Source organism: Pinus tabuliformis, chromosome 4_2 (assembly GCF_031772625.1).
Source record: "Pinus tabuliformis cultivar Carrire ecotype Pingquan chromosome 4_2, CPIR1, whole genome shotgun sequence".
In the NCBI taxonomy this organism is placed as follows: Eukaryota; Viridiplantae; Streptophyta; class Pinopsida; order Pinales; family Pinaceae; genus Pinus; species Pinus tabuliformis.
Genome location: NC_142304.1, coordinates 733,660,793 through 733,680,698, shown reverse-complemented (window position 1 = coordinate 733,680,698; position 19,906 = coordinate 733,660,793). Strand labels below are relative to the sequence as shown.

General features: G+C 32.4%; 1 pseudogene; it reads left to right on the top strand.

Moving 5' to 3' along the window:
- Nucleotides 1–4,776: 4,776 nt before the first annotated feature.
- On the top strand, nt 4,777–6,286 carry LOC149171701 (uncharacterized; annotated as a pseudogene).
- The last annotated feature ends 13,620 nt before the right edge of the window (nt 6,287–19,906 follow it).

Below are 19,906 nucleotides of genomic sequence, written 5' to 3'. Positions count from 1 at the left end.
AAAGAAAACTAGATCCATATACATTGCTTTCTACACAACTTTGCCTGGAGTTGAGAGTGCTAAACATTTATAGCCCTCTATTGATTCTGTGATTGGTCATAATTTCTTGCAACCATAGATGAGGCACTTGAAGGAGAGTATAACATCCTGCTCGATGATATGGTGATTCTTATTGCCCAAAATGGAGATGTAGAAATGCACCTGTCACTCGATGAGGGGTTATAATATAAGCTAAAAAAAGCGATGCATTTCTAGATCAAGCTCAATTGGTTCAAATTTCACAAGAGGTAATGGTATTCTTAACAGTTATGACTGTCAAATCACAATTCTGGATTCCTCGGTGAGTGACTTAGAGGCATTAAGTGCAACAATTGACTCTAGCATAAAGGCAATTTCTGAAAGTAACATTTTAATAGTTGCAAGTATGGAAAATTGAATTAACATGGAATCTCAACCTGATAAACTAAGTTTATATGACAATTCTAGCATGGAATGGTAGAGCCTTAATCCACTTGAGAGATGACTTATGGATTGGAATTTTGGTAATTTGTAGTATGGTTGTGCAACAAAACATAATTTGGTTTCACTCCCTACTCGAATCAGGATGACACTTACAAAGGTTTTGGAGGAGCTCATTTTATGATTAGAGGAGGTTATAGCACTATTATGGAGGCATTAATTGAGTGTCTTATATTTAGCTAGGTCATGTTGTAACATATATTTCATACTCTACGAAGGAGCCAAAGTCAAAAGGTAGAATAGAGAGAGAGGTCAGAGTTTGCACTGAGAATAATTAGGATTTGTTGGCGATGTAGTTCTAATAAATGTACCCCTTAGCTGCCTGAAAGAAAATACATTAGAGTTTTCACTAGCTCTTCCATATTGGAAATTAACCTCCATTCAATAGTTTGGATTTGGTGTCTTAAAAAAGGTAGTTATGGGATTCTCGAAGGTATTTTTGGATGAGAATGTGCATTATTTTGGGGATACTACAGAGATCATAAAGTTATGAGGTTGATGTTTTATATTTTCAAATTTGAAGAAAATAGTTGGTGCACAAGTTCCGATTGTTATTGTAGTTGTAAAGGTTACAATAGATGGTATGGATTTAGAAACCTCTGATCATGTTAAACATGCAGTGATGATCCTCTGAAATTTGTTTGGATAAACTACTATACTAGAATCCATTGAATTTATTGCTACAAACTGAGGTGGTGATTGATTCAATAGGGGTGCTCATTCTTATGTTTTCTTTGGTGCTTCTTGAGAGGAATGTGATGTTTTGGGTAGGCTTGTAGAAAATTGTTTATTCTTTGTTGGGGAGGAAACTTGTAAAGAGCATCTAGATACTATTGGTGGTGCACTGATGAGTGGTCTTAGAGAAGTTGTTTGTAGCATTGACATTCTATAAAATAGGGTGGACTTCATGGAAGAGGCAGAGGCTACATCTCTTACACAAATGCAATCTGATAGTGAAATAAGTGAAGAGAGGGGCATGGTTAAGAGGCTTGATGTGTGATTTATTTCCAATGTTCTTTGAAAATATTCTGTTAATGGGGAAAAAATCCTTTAAGAAAATATACTTTACTTCAAGATGTTTGTAAATGCAAAGACAACAACCAAGCATCTATGTTTAACAAAGAAGAGGTTGTAGCTACCTATTGCTGTTATGAAGGCTTTTGTTGGCATAAAAAAAGGCTTGGCATTCTGAACATATGGATCCTGGTATGCTAAATGAATTTTTCCTAAAACATTTTGCAAGTTCATCTAATGGATTTGAAAGCGGTTATCAAGGATTACATTGTCATTTCATTTTGCAAGGAGATTGTTATACTATAAGTTTATTTCAAATTTCATCAATGGAATTCCATTATTTATAGATAATTAAATTGCATGTGTCTTTAGAATTTGTTATGCATTAGTTTTCATCTAATCAACTTAGAGGGAAGTGTTGTATGGCTATTGTCATGTGGCATTAAATTTCTCTCATTCACTCTACATAAATTTCCATTTTTCTAATTTAGTTGATAGTTCATATTAAACTAGCATGATTTGTGAATTTAGGAAATTTTGATTTATTATCTGTATATTCTTCAAGATTAAAAGTGTAATGAAGCCTTGCGCACCATATTATTGTAAATTTTCATTTAGATTGTACTTAGTTACTATATATTAGAGTAATTCTACATCCTAAACAAGTCAAACTTTAATATAATTGTAATTGTATTTAGTTCTTGATTTGTAAATGACATTAAAGATGTTGAAAAAATATTAGAAAGAAGCATGGGTGAAGAATGCAAATTTATGGTATGGTGGACAAAGGGAAAACAATATTCCATGGGGAAAGATGGGACACAACACTTGTGTCAATGTGTATGGTTTCTACTTATTTCTTCTACTGATATGATAGCATTACAACAATTCGATAAAGACATAGAAACTTCAACACATCTTGTCATTTTTTTCTCTTTTTTTTTCTTATGATATCATTTAATGATATAGTTGATACTATATCACTTGAATGTTTTAAATGAATAGGTCAATTTGTTCATGTTCAACAATTCTTTTTTATAAATAACAAAGGAAATTTGATGCTTGATTTTACAGTTACGAGGAAAGTTTGTATTTCATTCATTATATATTTTCAAAAGTTGCTACTCCAGTTCAAAAAATAATATACTCAGAGTTCTATGGCATGTTTAGTTAGTAAGAATTCCTCTTTTCTAGTTCACCATGACATATCTCAATAAAAACTGTCTAGTGTTCACTTCTATCGGGGAGCCACAAAGAATCCATGGTTCGGAAAGCATAGTTATGTAGTAGAAATACATCAGTGAGAAAGACTCACACTCTAGAAAATTATTTGACAAGGGAATTAATATTACTCAAGGGGATAAAATTCAGAGGTTGATACTTGATACCGTGACTTCCTAACTGATTGTGAAGCCCTACTAGAAGTGTAAATTGTGGATTGAATGCAGATAAACAAATTCCTAGGAACCATGGGATTTCTCCTGGATAGAAATAAAAACAAGATGTGAACTATGGAGAGATAAAAGAATAAAATATTAGTTTTGATGGTAATCGCTCTCGAGAGGTTAATGCATAGGATTTCTAGAGAAATAAACCCAAATTTGTAAGTTCTATAAATATTGAGGAGTCCAACATCAATAGTGGAAATAGTGAGAAAATGTTAGAAATGTGTAATACAACTCAATTTGATCTTACGACCTTGGTGAAAGGGAAGGGTGAAAGTAAGACTTGGTTGAGGGTACCATTGAGATAGAAAGAAGAAAATAATGTGAACCTACTGAGAACTCAGAAGGTACCAGTGAAGGCTTCTACATCCATTCTCTAGCAAAAAGAGTAGCATGGATGAACGTGGGATGAATTTACTGGAAAACATAGTTTTGACTGAAATCTCAAAAGATGAGAATTCAAATGTCGTAGGCAATTCCATAACAACTATCATGAGAACATGAGAGATTTTAGGCCAAGATGGCCTATCAGGCTATGGATCAAAACTCACTTCACCTCAAAGTGATGATGTAGTAGGTAAAAATGTGTTGAATATGAAGAAAGACATGAATGATCACTATTATATGCATCGTCGGGATTCTTCTATACCCAACTTGGATACATTTTAAAATGTGGAATTTACTGGTAAAAAGTAGGGTGCTTTGAATTCCTCTATGAGAGCTTTGGAAACTAGAATGTTGCCATGGTAGGGGAGGGTATAAAGGGCGTTATTGAAGATAAAATACAAGAGCACTCATGTTCAAATACGGGTGGGTAACAACCAAGGGACGAGTTATGTTATGATTTTGAAGAATTGTACATCAAATGAAAATATGGATTGAATTCACACTATTAAAAAAACCTGAGGTAGAGAGAAGAGACGAAAAATAGGGGCATGGTGGACACGAAATACACAATGCAGTTAATTTACAGCAAGAAAAGGTACATGTCAATGGCATTAGTGTACAATGAGATATCCAAGAAATTAGTGAACACTATTTAGAAAAGGAAAAAGAGGATGGAAATCAAAACCAAGAAAATACAAGTGAAGGATATGTTCCATGCATAGGGCCCTCTGATTTTGACGTTAGGGAGCCAAGTAATTGTCATTGAAGACTTTTCAAAAATGATTTTGTGAAAATTACACATGAAGTGGAAAACAAGGTTAGAAAAAGAAGAGGGCCATGATAAATGTGCCTATAATAAGATGCCTCATAAAGATGTATAGGATATAAGTTTGTCTTATGAACAAAACAATAGTACTAAGGTGCTTGATGCCAAGGAACATAACTCTACGTATGAACTTGAACATGAAGACCAAGGTAAGGGTGAACACAGAGGTAATGAACATCTTCCTAATTCCAAGAGCATCACATATAAGGATGATATTTAGGAAACTTTGATAATAATAAAAAAAATAGAGTGCATGAAACCAGAGTAGACTGTGGCATCTGGAGAAGTAGAAAATAAAGGAATTGTGTGACTACTAGTTATGACAAGAAATATGTTACTACAGAGATGCGATCTTGTATTGTTCTTGATATTTGTGACATTGAAAGGAAATTTCAAATCAAATGTAATGATCTTTTAGAGATATCTTCTAATATTGGTTATGAATGTCCATAAAGCATTACAATTATATCTTCAACATTTGTAGAACATCAAGAATTATGTTTGAAAACATAAGAAGTACAAACTGCATGGTGATATGAACTGCATTCTTTTGACCAAATTATGGAAATGATCATCACTCTAGAAATGTATGATGGAAGCAATGATTCATCAAAAATACTTTATTTTGACTTAAATGAATCTATTAAACTAGATGAAGAAGGTCATTATGACACAACTCTATCCACATCAACATCTCGTTTATTAGTTGTGCCTTACACAAGTGCTTATGTTCCCCTTACTGTATCATGTACTAGCTTAGAAACACCAATTGTAGTGGTTTATAGGTCAAAGGGACCTTTCATTCCTTCAATAAATCTACTGCAAAGCATATGAGAACAAGGCCATAAAGGATCTAGAACAACAATTGCTTTTCGACCAGCAAAACCTAGAGAAATAATTGATCTACAACATCTTATCTCCAAAATACCAATTTCATATTATGATGCATTTAATTCAATTGCACAAGGAAATAGATCTTCATTAGATATCGATATTAATATGGGTTATGAGAAAACTTGTGAATAGGGGTTAATAACAACACATTTATCTTCTCAAATATGTGAGATCAACAAGCTTTGTATGTAGAGATATGAGAGGAAAAGATTTTATATCTTCAATCGTTAAGCCTATTTCTCCTACCAAACCTTATAATTATTGTAATTCATATTTAGAATTGAATCACATTGATGATATTGGGGAGAATGAATTGACCAAAATTCCTCGTGGTACCAATGCTCAAAACCTTGGGTTGAATTTGAAGACTAATAACAACGCATCCTTCCTTGGAGCTTCATGTATTTTGAGACATTTTGACTTGAATGATGGGCCCACTTTTGATGATGGTGGAGATGAATTGTTGCCTCAAAATTTTATCTCATCTTCCCAACTTGTGGTTGACTAGAGAATGAAGGGTGAGCTATTTAATTCATCATCTTATTTTTCAACTAGAGAAACCTTACAATCATTTACAATACTTTTTCATATTAATTACATGACAAATAATCAATTTATCACTACAATTACGTCTGTATCTAAATCTAATCGAATTTCATTACCTAGTCCTAATGTTTTCAGTGGTGATTTACATATAAAAGGTAAACATAATTCTCTTAAGATCCTATTATATCCTTTTCAAATTCCAGTAGTAAATCATAACCAATTGTTGGATTTCATTTTGGGTGAACTTTTCATTGTAACTCTACTTCCTTTTTAGGTGACTCACCTTCCTATCCAAAATCATTAGGACCAGGATGTTTTCCTGCAGTTTCCTCTCCGTTAGTCCCTACAAGTCCACTCTCATCATCACATGTGAAACCATACTTTATAATCCCCTTGGTGGCATCTCAAACATGCACATGCATATAGTGTACAAAAAATGTTGATGATTTAAAAACAGGTGCTACGAATGGGTGACATCTCTTACAGGGAAGAGTGGCCAGTCACCAGGGAAACTTTAGTAAATTTTCTTGTATCTTTGGAGAAAATTAAAGAATTCTACCATGGATCAACTTTCGGTATATCTTTAATGAGAAAAGAACCTAAAGAAGGTTGTAATGTACATAGATCTGGATATAAGCAATCTATTTGGCGGTAAACATATTTTTGGCTCATGAGGTATTATGTGGAATCAGTTGTCAATTGATATGTTAGACATGAACACTTTTGTAAACAATGTTCTTGCAAGTTATCAACTTATTTCGCATTCTCGTAATTGAATAATCATTTCCTTAATAAATTATCTAATATTTCCTTTAATAAATCTATTATTTTCCTTGATAACTCTCATATATTTTCTAGTAAGGATTGGAATTACTAATATCCTTATGATTTTTAATGTTCCTTCTTTAAAGTATGCACATGTTGGTAATTCTTGCTCATTTAATGCCTTTAAAATCCGCTATGAAGTTTTTCAAGTTGTTCTAACTTTCATTGCCTATTTTTCTTCTTTCTTTTTCCTTCTGAATCTCATACTTGTCTTAAAATATACTTTCTTAGGATAGTTCCAATTATCTTCGAACCATATATTATGTTAAGTTTATTTTTTGTTAAAAAGTCTTGTTTTACATTTTCAGTTGATTGATTAGGAAGGAGCTGAGTATTTGACCTCAAATTCACCAATGCTACTAGGCAGATAGTTATCGGTGGGTCCCCATGAAACTCTGGTGTTTTCCAAGAAAAAGGAGAAAAGTGATTAGTATTACAAGATGATTGCAAAATAAGGTTTAAATTGTTTAAAAGTAATAATAATTATATATATTCTTTAGACTCCTACATATTTTGTGTTGGAGAAGGTGGACAAGAGAGGAACGATAGTTTTATACTGGTGACATAGGGAGATTTCATCTCGATGGATGCCTTCAGATAATTGACTATAAAAAAAAATGTTAAGCTTTAACATGGGGAATATGTCTCTTTGGGAAATGTATTAATTATTCTTACCAAAGAATTTCAACTTTGTAAGCCATCAACTTTGTAATTTTCCACATCCCAAGACCTTTTCTTTGTGCATGTGGAAGAAACTTTGGCAGTGTACCATTATTTGGACAATATCATGTTACATGCAGATCCATTCCACAATTACTATGTGGCTCTTGTTGCTCCACAATTTCCACATTTACATGAAGATCCATTCCACAAGAGCCAAAAAATGGCTAATTTCCACAATTTTCTTTTAGCATCCAACTAGAAATATGGAACATTTTTTATCCATTGGGGATTTGTAGGACTGATACTTACCATATTTATATTTGTACTTTATATCCTTTCAAATTCCTTTCTACACATGTTTTTTAACAATTTCATCACCGTTGTTTTTAGAGTAACATAGGTAATTTCAGTCCAACAATTCTACTTCTGGTGTAGCAATATTTATTTTCATCTATTTGAGGTACAAAAATTTTTCACATCAACATTGACATCAGGCCAATGTTTATTTAATTACTAATTAATGGAAATTTAAACTCGCATTCTATTGATAAAAAAGTAGATCATAAAATAAAAAATAGATTTTGTCGAAGTGGTGACATTTTTATCGATTAAACAAAGGTTGATATGCACATATGCCATAATCTACACAACATCAACAATTTTTCATTGTACCCTTTTATGTAAAAAATTTAGTGGAGGTTCAAATATGAAAAGTCATTATGTCTACTCAATATCTCTCCATTTGATCAAGTGGATTCATATCTTCTGTTTATAGAAAAAATATTCTTACTCATGCATGTTAAGGGAGTGTAACTTACAAGAATGTGTTTTAGGTGTTTACATGTCAAGCATATGCTTTAGGTAGCTGCTAACTTTGGGCTTTGTCAAAACATATTTTGTTGTAGAGAATATTGCATATGGAGTTCTAATGCATCAAATCTGATTGTTTAATTGATGCTAATGAGTTTTGCATGGATTATATTAACTTGTAAAAGCTATTTTCAATGCATGCTCCCTAGTACTTGATTAGTGATTATATTATTTCTTACCGTTTACATCTCATTTGAGTTAAAAAAAGTTAATGATCTCATTGTATTGTGTTATTTAAGAGTTGTGGCTAACACCTCTTTGTGTGATGAATTTGTAGGTTTTCTTAATTAGAATCAAGGTGTTGGATCATCCTCTTCATCATCATCATCAGGTGGGTTCACTAGGCTTTTTTAATGGAGGCATTTATTTCAATGGAAAAAAATAACTTGCTTTCATTAAAAAAAAAGGTAAGTTACATTTACATATTTCTTTCTGCTACTTAGTCTTGTTCTCTTTCAAAAAGTTACTATATCTCATTGTGCCATTTGGTATAGAATTGTAAACTCTTTTCTATCTCTCCATACAGTCATCTAACTTTGAAAATAAATTTTACTTTCATCATGCTAAATAGTATAGTTCAAAACTATATAGTCTTAGATAAGGCCAAAAAAGGAAAACACTAAAATATAAGTTGTAGATTATTTGAAAGATCTATTAATCAACTTGGAAAAGTATCCCTTCAAATCTTGAAGAAACTTTTTGACTTGAAGATGTCATTTTGAAAGACAAAGAAGTTGATGTGTCCCTCCTTTGAGTAGCACCCTCCTTTAGACAAGGAATCTACAACATGGTTTTGTTCTCTATAAATGTGAGAAAACAAGATAGTTTTTTTGCATAAATTATTTTTTCCTACCTTGATTTTGTATGCACATACCCTTTTCAATAGTAATGCAAGTCAACATGTACAATTTTTTAACTTGATTGAAAAAATAAACTAAATAATAAAAAATCTTTTGACATGAAATGCTATCATTGTAGAAAAAATATCACAATATACAAATATACTTATTGGTTTTATGCTTTAAGTAGACCGGATGGATCTAATTTTGATAGAGGTGATAATTACAAGGTAGGTTAAAGTAGAGAATTACTGTTCATTAGAAAAATTGGCTACCGTATGATTTCTTAGTTAGAAGCCACAACCTTAGCCTTGTTCCTCTTGTCTTCTCCAAGCCCCATTCGAGATGGGAATGTCCCCATACACACTTTTAGGTCGAGTTGGAGCTATTTAACCTTGTTGTGGTTGCTGGTGATATCGACCCATTAAATTCCAAAAGCATAGAAGAATTTTTCGAAATTGAAAAAATGAATAGAATTATCAAAGATTATAACCTGAATGGTCAATTCCAATCGATATGTGAAAAAAAATATATAGTGCATAATGGTGAGTTTTATTTCTACATTCATGAAACAGTGGGTGCCTTTATACAATTTAGCCTCCACCCTTGTCAAATGCTAGTTATGTCTAATGAAGGATATATAATTTCACCTAGAGTAGTCCTCTTTACAACTCAAAATGGATAAAAGATGTAACTAGATGAGGATTCTATAACTAAATTTAAAGAGGCTAGATACATGATATGTCCAATATAGTTGAGATATGTAACTGGGTAAATCTTATAAATAAAAAATCTAAAGAATTGTTGAAGCTAATACTCCAACAAAAAATAAACAAATAAATAATAGTAATATATATATCTATATATATATATATATATATATATATATATATATATATATATATATATATATATATATATATATATATATATATATATTGAGATCTATTAAGTATTAAAAAAAATGTATTTTGGTTTTTTTACTCTCTCTAAGTTTAATAAATCGATGGTTAACATGTATTTATGCTATTCAATCATTCATCTAGAAATGAATTGAATTGAATCTATCACTAACATCAACATTTATTGTCTTGGTTTCTTTTCCCTAACAAGAAGCCTCTTCATATCATTAATTTTCTTTAAAACAAAAGCTACCACACCCACAAAAATAATTTTAATTATGTTTTGGAGCATTGGGAGTAGGATTTAATGCACTTTTAGAAAAAGGATAATTATGGGACGTAAGAATAAGGTTATGGGAAATTATTTCTTTGGTAAATTGCTTCTCAGAATGGTGTTATTCATGTCTCTTAAGAAACATTCATGGCTTTTCAAGGTCTTATTTTTTCCATGTCTTTAGAGTCATTTTATCTCTGTCGTTTGGATATTGTTCCAACCATATTTATTCTCCTTTAGGAGGGTTGTAGTTAGGACATTGTAAAATAGTGCTAAGTATAATAAACAGTGCCATCCTTCAGTGGTATGTATAATAGTACTAAGCATATAGTAGTATTTATGGAGGAGATAAATATGGTTCTCTAGGGTCCGCTAGTGTTGTACTTTCCATATACTATCATAGGTGCACAAATAAAGACTCAGTCCTCTTTTTACATGGATAAGCAAATGATGACAAATTTATATTTTGCAGTGACAAGGATAAGTATGTATTGGAGCTAGACCTTGAGCCTTTCAATGCATTCTTTCCATTCTCAACATGGCCATATTCCATTGGTAATGGAGTTGAATTTTTGAACCAACATTTGTGTTCAATATTGTTTCATGATAAAGAAAGCATGCATCTATTGTTGGATTTCTTTCGAGCGCATAAACACCACAGCTATTCCATTGTTCTTTGCTTGGTTAATATATTGCATCATTGTGTTTGATAGTTAATTCGTTATTATTTTATGAACAATAAATCTCTATCAAATAGTTGAAAAGGATGGCCTGGTTATTTTATAGATATATAATATGAATTGATTAAAACAGCACATGGCTACTTTGATTCTTATCTTTCTATGTCACTTCTTTCAAGAAAACTATATATTAAAATACAAACTCAACTCAGCTCAAACTGAAATAGAGAAGCCTAGTTATGAAGATTTTTCTCTCTCCAATACCTTTCAATGATGTAGTTATTTTGAATTATACTTGAATTTCACTAATAATAACTTGGATTTATATATTGCTTTTAGCACCAAATTGAAATCAGGATAAAGATATGAATATCCCATTAAATATTACCTAAAGATGATTAAAATAATCTCACCTTTAGCTGAAGCATGTGGCAGAGCAATTTCTAAGGTGTGAAGTTTTATTAGAGGCATTGTTTGTTTGTTTGTTTGGTTAGAAAATGGTTTTCTCTTGGTTTTATGTGACCTTCAATTTATCATTTGTAGAATGTTGAGAAATGGGAAAGAATAATGTGTGACATGTATCATGAAGAAATTGATGTTGAATGAAAAGATACAGATTTTAACCAAACTACAGTGCTCTTTGGTAAAAGCAGAGGAACATCTTAAAACGTTTCATAAGAATACACCATAAACAAATCTTGAACATAAGTAATATACAGATTTTTTTTTTTGCAGATATGTTCTTTTTTCTACCCAATATATCATAACAAGAAAAATATTGATATTGTATAAATTGTTTGAGGACCTCATTGAGGTCGATTTTTCTGATGTCCTACTTGATTTATAACTTCTCATACAGGAAGGCTTTAAATATGAATGAATATGTTCCTGAAACAAATTAGATTCAGATTTTATAGATATAAAAGATAAAAACAAATGTCAGTGCCTTCAATTGATTGTTAATTGACTCTGGTGTCGGCCGGTTATAAGAAATGGGATTGTAAAAAGGATGGTGCAAGCCCCGGAAGTGATGATTGATGCTATGTGATTCATTTCACTAGTTTCAATCCCACTTCTTCACCCCTGTGAGCATCACCCGATGCAATGAGTGCTAAGTGAACTATTCAAAAATCATGAGAAATTAGTCAGTTACGACTACCTCTCATGGAAATGGTCATACATGAATGACTTACTTAACGCAGTTGAATCCCAAAATGATATCTAATATAATGCATTGCGTAAACCCCCATACTTAAAATGCAGAGCATGTCTTGGATATGATTAATTTGTTGTTGGAGATCCTTAAGGCACCTGATCCATCGAATTTGGAAATGTTTTTAGTAGGGGTTACTATTGTTATTAATGTTGTGATTCTTTCTCCTTATGGTTATTTTGGGCAATCAAATGTTTTAGGAATGCCAGATAAGACATCAGTGGACATGTAAACAAATTTTTTATAACTACAATGCTCATTCCATGATATGCTCTCTTTGTTGTTTGATTGTATTTTGAATGTTTCTTTTGATTTTATTTTTTATTTTAACTATGGAATTCAAAACACTTGGTATCATATCCAAAATCACAACCAACTATTGAATATGAAATTAGTATTACACGATATTGATTAAAAGCCTTTTAGTATTAGAAAAGTTTATTTTGATGTTGTTATTTAAGAACATGTTATTTATATACTTTACCAAGTTCATGGGTTAGAGAATGAACTGTTGTTTGGAATAAAATGACAAGGATTAGACATCACACCTCAGATTATTTGTTTTCACAAGTTATCTACAAATTGAGCTTTTCAGCATGTAACTTAGTTGGTATGATTATGTCTAATATTTCCCTGAAGGTTTAATACTAAGTTACTAAGGTGTTAATCTATATTGTGATATTTTATTCACTTTGTTTACACATGTCGTCTCGCCAAATAGTGGCAATTATTGCCCAACTGAAGAAAGCTTGTTCAAGTTTCTTTCTTTTATGGGGAAAAATGGTTGGCATTTCTAATGTTGAGGTTTATGTCGTATAAATCCTTTATTATATACTTTAGTTTATATTTTATTGTTTACCCTATTTCATGTCATACACACTCCATTGTATCTTCTTTTGTTTTCAGAAAGTGAACTCAGTATTGATGGTAAGAATTTGGAATTGAAGAAAGAGGAGAACAATATAACAAGAGCGACAAATGAAAAAAAGAGAGAGAGAAGAGAACCAGTCTAGTCATACACTTAGAGCCAATATCCCACATAAGACACACACATAGAGATTGATGGTCAAGTATTCAGAGTTGGTGAATTCACCTACAATGTCTTGGCAACACAATGATAATGTTTTGAGGTGATGAAACAATATTTCATGTGTAAATTGTAGTTCAACCAATATTAAGTTGGAAATTCATACTGCAATAGTTGACCTTTCCTATAATATAATTTATGTGGTTGAAATTATTTATAGTTGCACATTATATTGTTTAATATTGTAATTAACATATGTAACTTTGCGTTTTCATATTAGATGAACATGCACATTGTATGATATTTTTTTAATTTAGACACCAAATCATACTTTTATGGTGATTAATAATGAACACATAAAATCAATTTAAAACTAATAAATTAGTATTTTATATTGATTAATGACAAACACAAATAAAATGAATATACGACTAAATTAGTCATTTATAATAATTATTAATGTAAATGAAATTAATATAAACTAATGAATTAGTTGTTTATATAATAGATATGAAACTACCAAAAAAATACAAATGACTATGTAAATGATAAATTTGTGACCAAAAATGATGACTAAATGTTGCATATATATGACTATTATTAGCTAATTTACAATGTCTTATAGCATGACCAAAACTTAGTCTCATTCTTTGGTCATTTATTGGTTTCAAACTATGACTAAAAATTGCATATATATGACTATTAGTAGCTAACTTACTGTATCTGGTAACATGACCAACATTTTAGTCATATTTCTTTGGTCTTCTCAGGTGATCATATTGTAATATATTTTGTTGTATATTTGGTCATTAATTATGCCAATTAATGATTTAATCAATGACTAAATTAATGGCCAAATTTATGTCTAAATGAACTACTATACAACGAAATTGATACAACCAATTAATTACTGAGCTAAAAATGACTAAAAATTGGCGGCGTTATAAGATACTGTAAATTAGCTATTTCTAGTCACCAACTGAAGAATTGTAGTTTATATGCAAATTTTAGTCATTTTTTTAGTAACTAATTATGCATTTTGTACAAATGGTGATTTATTTAATTATTCCTAGGTGATTTAGTCAAATGTGACAAAGAATAATTATAAAAATAACGATTTAATAATTATTCCTAGAGAAAATTAAATAAATGATCATTTATTGAATTATTCTCATGGGGTTTTTTTAATTTTAATCAGAAATAATTTAATACAAGATGGTTTACTAAATCATTTCCTCTGGTGAAAGTTATTTTACTATGGTAAAATTATTCCTACATGGTGTGTTTCGATCCACCTAGTTAGAAATGGCTAGGTGATCATTTTTTAACTGATAACGATGGTCATCATCACTATAATCTTTACAAGAGTAGTGAGAGGGGATACTTTCCAGATGAGTTCAAGAAATCTAAGCCTCCTACACTCAATGGAGAATTGAAGAAACTAGAATATGCAAAGGCATGCTTTCTTAGGATGAATAATTTCTTTGAGCTGCATGATTATATAGATATCATGAAAGCCAAGATAGTTATTTTTAGTGTTAAATGGAAAGAATACATATGATGGGAAGATGTGAAGCATGTTAAAGGTATCAGGAGAGAGGAGTTGAGTTGACATGTGTTTAAAAGACTCTTCATAAATAAGTACATGTCTGAGAGATACAATGATGAAAAGTCCAAAGAGTTGTATGAGCTAAATATGGGATCTATGACATGTGAGGAGTACACGACTAAGTTCTTGGAGTTGTTGAGGTGTGTGTCATATCTCAATGATTAGAACAAGAAGGTTCAAACGTTTATCAGTGGACTTCCATTAGCATTCAAGGATCGGATTGAGTATGATTAGCCTCACTCATTGGGGGAAGACATTGGGAAGCTGAAGAACTATTATGTGAAATCAAAGTGTACGTCTAAGCCTAAGTAGAGCTGGAAAGGGAATGATAAGACTAAAGGAAGGTGGCCACCAAAGCAAGCAAGACCCCAAGATGCAAGAAAGAGGGAAAATGTTGCTCCTTACAAGAAGTTCGGTAGAGGAGGAAAAGGACATGGACCTCGGCCTCAAGAGGAACAGAATAAGGGTAGTGGAAGAGAATCATTGTAGTGTTGGATTTGTACCAAATATCATTGCAACAAGGATTGTATGTTGTATCAGGGTGGCAGACCTAAGATCTATAGTGCTAAGGAGATGGAAATATTTGGGGATGTGGGAATGAGAATCCTTGGATCTATGTAGAATTTGATAACAAGCAGTCAGATCACGATGTGTCCATTTTTGAGATGGAAGATAAGATCTTTGATTGAGTTGTTTCCATTTTGATTGACCCTAAATCTAATTATAGTTATGTTAATCCTAACCTAGTGTATAAGTGTGGTTTGAGAAAAGAAGTGTTTGAAGAGTCTTGGTTAGTGCAGTTAGATACAGGTACTAATAAAATAGTTCATCATTACATGAGAGCTTGTGCATTTGAATTGAATGCCATGCATACATAACTATATCTAAATGTTCCTCCATTTAGATCATACAATCTGAATTTGGTATACATTGGTTGTACCTTGACAGGACTAAAGTGGATTGTTATGAGATATCTATCAAGTGTTTGGATGATGATGGAGATAAGAGAATCTTGTAGGATAAGAAGAATCCTACATTAGTAAGAATGGTTAAAACCATGCAGGAAAAGTGAAGTTGTAGGAAAGGGTTTGTAGTGTTCATAATGCATGTTCCTAGTGACAAAGGTAAGGATATCTAGGATGCGGAAGTCTTGAAGAGGTATCCAATTTTGCATCAGTTCTAGGATGTATTCCCAACATGGATTTCAAAGTTTCCTCCTCACAAGGAAGTGGAGTTTTCTATTGAGTTGGTACCTAGAGCAGCATCAACATCTAAGGCACCTTACAGGATGAGCACTCCATAGTTAGTGGAACTAAAGCCACAGTTGAAGGAAATTTTTTACAAGGGGTACACAAGTCCAAGTGTTTCGCCTTGGGGTGCACCATTGTTGTTTGTGAAGAAGAAGGACGGTACTCTCAAGTTATGCATTGATTACATGGAGTTGAAAAAGGGGATGATGAAGGAAAGTTATCCATTGCCTCAAATTGATGACTTATTTGATTAGTTGAAGGGAGAAGTAGTTTCCTCGAAGATTGATTTGAGATGAGGATACCATCAGGTACACATCAAAGAAGAGGAGAGTTAAAATACTACTTTTCGGACTAGGTATGGGCACTATGAGTTTGTTGTGGTTAATTTTAGTTTACCTAATGCTCCAGATACTTTCATGTGTTTGATGAATAATGTGTTGCTTCCTTATCTATACATGTTTGTGATAGTTTTCATTGATTATATATTGATATATTCTTAGAATGAAGAAGAGCGGGAAAAATAATGGCAAAAGTGTCCTCAAACATGTAATTTTATTAATAAAAAAACAATTACATATTTGATTTTCGAAGATTTTACACCCGAACAACAAAACAATCTTGCAATGAGCTATTTATAAGCTCAATGTTCTAACTACCTCTAATTATGGATCGCATATTAAATGAAAAGTGTCCATTTACAATAAATGCTATTTAAAACAACTAGCTAACTATCTCCTAAAATAGAGCCTAAGATATGACACATTTACAGAGTGATATCTTGTTACAACAATATACTAATCCTAAATGTCTCCATTAAATAATTAAATATTATAGAATAATAATGATTAATTTAATTTCTTAAATTAATAATTATTTTATTCCAACTTTATAGCCTATGATAATATTTTATTTTTGGATCATCTAACATTCCTTCCTATGATCCAAGGATACATTACAACAGATACCAAGTTCATCCCTGGACTTAGTAAATTTTATGCTACCAAGTGATTCCGTGAAAATGTCTGAGATATGATCTTTGGAAGGACAATAAACTAGCTTGAGGACATCTTTGGCAATGAGAGATCTGATATGATGATACTTGGTGTCCACATGCTTTGTCTTTAAATGAAAACTAGTTTCCTGGCAAGTTTGATTGCTAACTAGTTGTCAATGAATAATGATGTAGCTTATGTCTGAGAAATGCCCAAGTCCTGCAAAATTTTGCGCAACCAAACAATTTCACATGCTGCTTCCCATGCTGAAATGTACTCTTCTTTTGCTGAAGAAATGGCCACTGTAGCTTGTTTCTTACAACTCCAAGATACTATTGCTAACCCCATGTTTAGTAAATAACCTAATGTTGATGCTCAATCATCAATACTTCTAGCAAAGTCGGCATCGGAATATCGACCAAGTACAACGTTTTTAGTCTTTGTGTAAAGAAGACCAAAATATTTTGTTCCTTGGATATATCGAAGAACTCTTTTGGCTGCATTCCAGTGGCTGTCTCGTGGTTCCTGCATAAAACGTGAAAGAATACTTACTGCATAAGATAGATCAGGGCAAGTATTTGTCAAATAAATCAAGCTGCCAATAAACAATCTGTAAGTAATAGTGTCCACCTTCCCCCCCTTCAAATTTTGAAAGTTTCAAGTTTTGCTCCATGTGGGTAAGAACGGGCTTGCAATCCTGCATGTCAAATCGTTGAAGAACCTCTGTTGCATACTTACTCTGAGAAATGAAAATATGATGTGGACGTTGGAAGACTTCAACTCCAAGACAGTAGTGAAGTAATCCCAAATATATCATTTTAAAACCTACATGTAACTCCTTTTTTCACCTGTGCAATATGATCATCATGGTTGCCAGTAATGATCAAATCATCTACATACATAACAAGAATTACCAGATATTTTCCCTGTTGTTGCACATACAAAGTATCATCAAATTCACTTCGTCGAAAACCAACTTCCTTAAGGTATTCATCCATATTTGCATACCAAGCTCAGGGAGCTTGTTTTAATCCATATAAAGCCTTGATCAACTTGCAGACTTTATGTTCTTTCCCTTCAATTTCAAAACCTGGTGGTTGTGTCATATACACTTCTTCCTGTAAATCCCCGTTGACAAAAGCACTTTTCACATCCATTTGATGAATTTTCCATCCTTTCTAAGTGACCAATGCAAGTGTTAATCAGATGGCGTTCCACTTAGCTGTAGGAGCAAAAATTTCCTCATAATCAATGCCTTCCTGCTGCGCAAAACCTTTTTTGACAAGTTGTGCTTTATACTTTTCAAGTTCTTCCTTTTGATTATACTTAATTCTATAAACCCATTTGCATCCTATGGGTGTAATGTTCTGTGTACAATCAACAAGTTTCCAAGTGTTGTTTTCAATTACTGCTTGATATTCTTCAACCATAACCTATTGCCATTCTTTATGTTTTACTGCTTCTTTTTATGTGGAAGGTTCAGTGAAATCATTTGCTATCAAGGCAAATGTTTACACTCCATTTTGCTATGGAGTGTAAACATTTGCAAGATGTCGTTTTATGCCATTTTCACTGCAATAAGTTTTCAATTCACTTGAAGTTAATTCTCCCCCATTATCTATCCTAAGAGCACCTATCTTTTCTTTGACTTCATTTTCAACAAGTTGGCGAAAAATTTTAAACTTCTCAAATGCTTCTGACTCGTTCTTCAAGAATTAAACCGAACTCATTCTACTAAAATCGTCAATGAATAGTAAGAAATATTTGCAACCACCAAATGAAGTTTGTAGTGGTCCACAAACATCACTATGAACTAGTTGCAGCCGCCTGTTTTCATGCCATGAACTTGTTAGAAACCTTTCTCGACTTTGTTTTCCATAAAGGCAAGATTCACATTTTTGCATTTTCCTTTTTGAAAGTTGGTAGTCACTTAACCATCCCTTGTTTCTACAATTGAGAAAGACTCTCAAAATGTTGGGTCCCTATAATACTAGTGATTACCCCATTACTATTGTAGTTATACCCCTTATTTATATTATTGTGCCCCTATTACCCCCATATTGTTATTTCTGTGCCCCATAGAATCCCTCTATTGTTATTTTTGTGGCTTTATATTATTATTGTTAGGTCGGCTGGATTATATTGTGACTCCTTGGACTCCTATATATAGAAAGGAGGTTTTGTCATTTGTATCATCCAAGAATTGTTCATTTATGTAATATAAAGGAGGTTGCCCCCTCGAAGAGGCTGAATTCTAAGGCGTTGATCTATCTTTTCTATCTTTTCTTGAGCTGGTTTCATAACATTTGGTATCAGAGCTTTGGATTCTAGGGTTTCGCTACTCCAAACAGGTCATCGTGGCATTTTCGCTATAACTTTTTTTCTGTGATGTTTCAGAAGTCGCAAAAAAAACCCATTTGAGAAGAAATCACGCTGAACCTTGGGTCCAAATTTTAGAGCTTTTTGCGTGATATTTACGGAGATATGATCTGAGGAAGTTGGTCTTTTTGCAGACTCCTGAATTACATTCAAAACAGGTGACCTGCGGAAAATCGTCATAACTTTCTCTCTAGGGATCGGATTAAAATTTTGTAAGAAGGTACAGAAAGAGGATGGATGGTAGCTTCTTTTATGTGTGTTTCTGATTCAAAGTTTGAAACATTGACTCGTGGTACGTTGTACAAGTTCACTCTACTGAACCAGTCTAAAAACAGGTCACTGTGGGAGATTTCACATAACTCTTCCTTGGAGAATCCAATTTGGCTCAGACTTGTGGCATTGGAAAGAGGACACAGAAGGCTACTATAGGTAGCAATTTCAGAATTGGATGATCCGAAATTACAGAGATACATCAGATTCAATATCAGGCTTCTATAAAGTGAAAAAAAAGGTGTGTAGTTTTTTTTTTTTTTTTTGTGTAAGCTTGGTTTAACGGAATTCAAAGGGCATAGTAAAGCATTATTATCGGTAACTGATGCCCCGAGGAAAGAAAATGCAAACACCTAGTAAGGAACCTGAAAGCTCTAGCATGACTCATGAAGAAGAGGAAGAAATGCTACATGATATATCAAAATTACAAGAACAAGTGCAACAAATGTCACGCTCACAAAAGCTAACAGAAGCTAAGATAA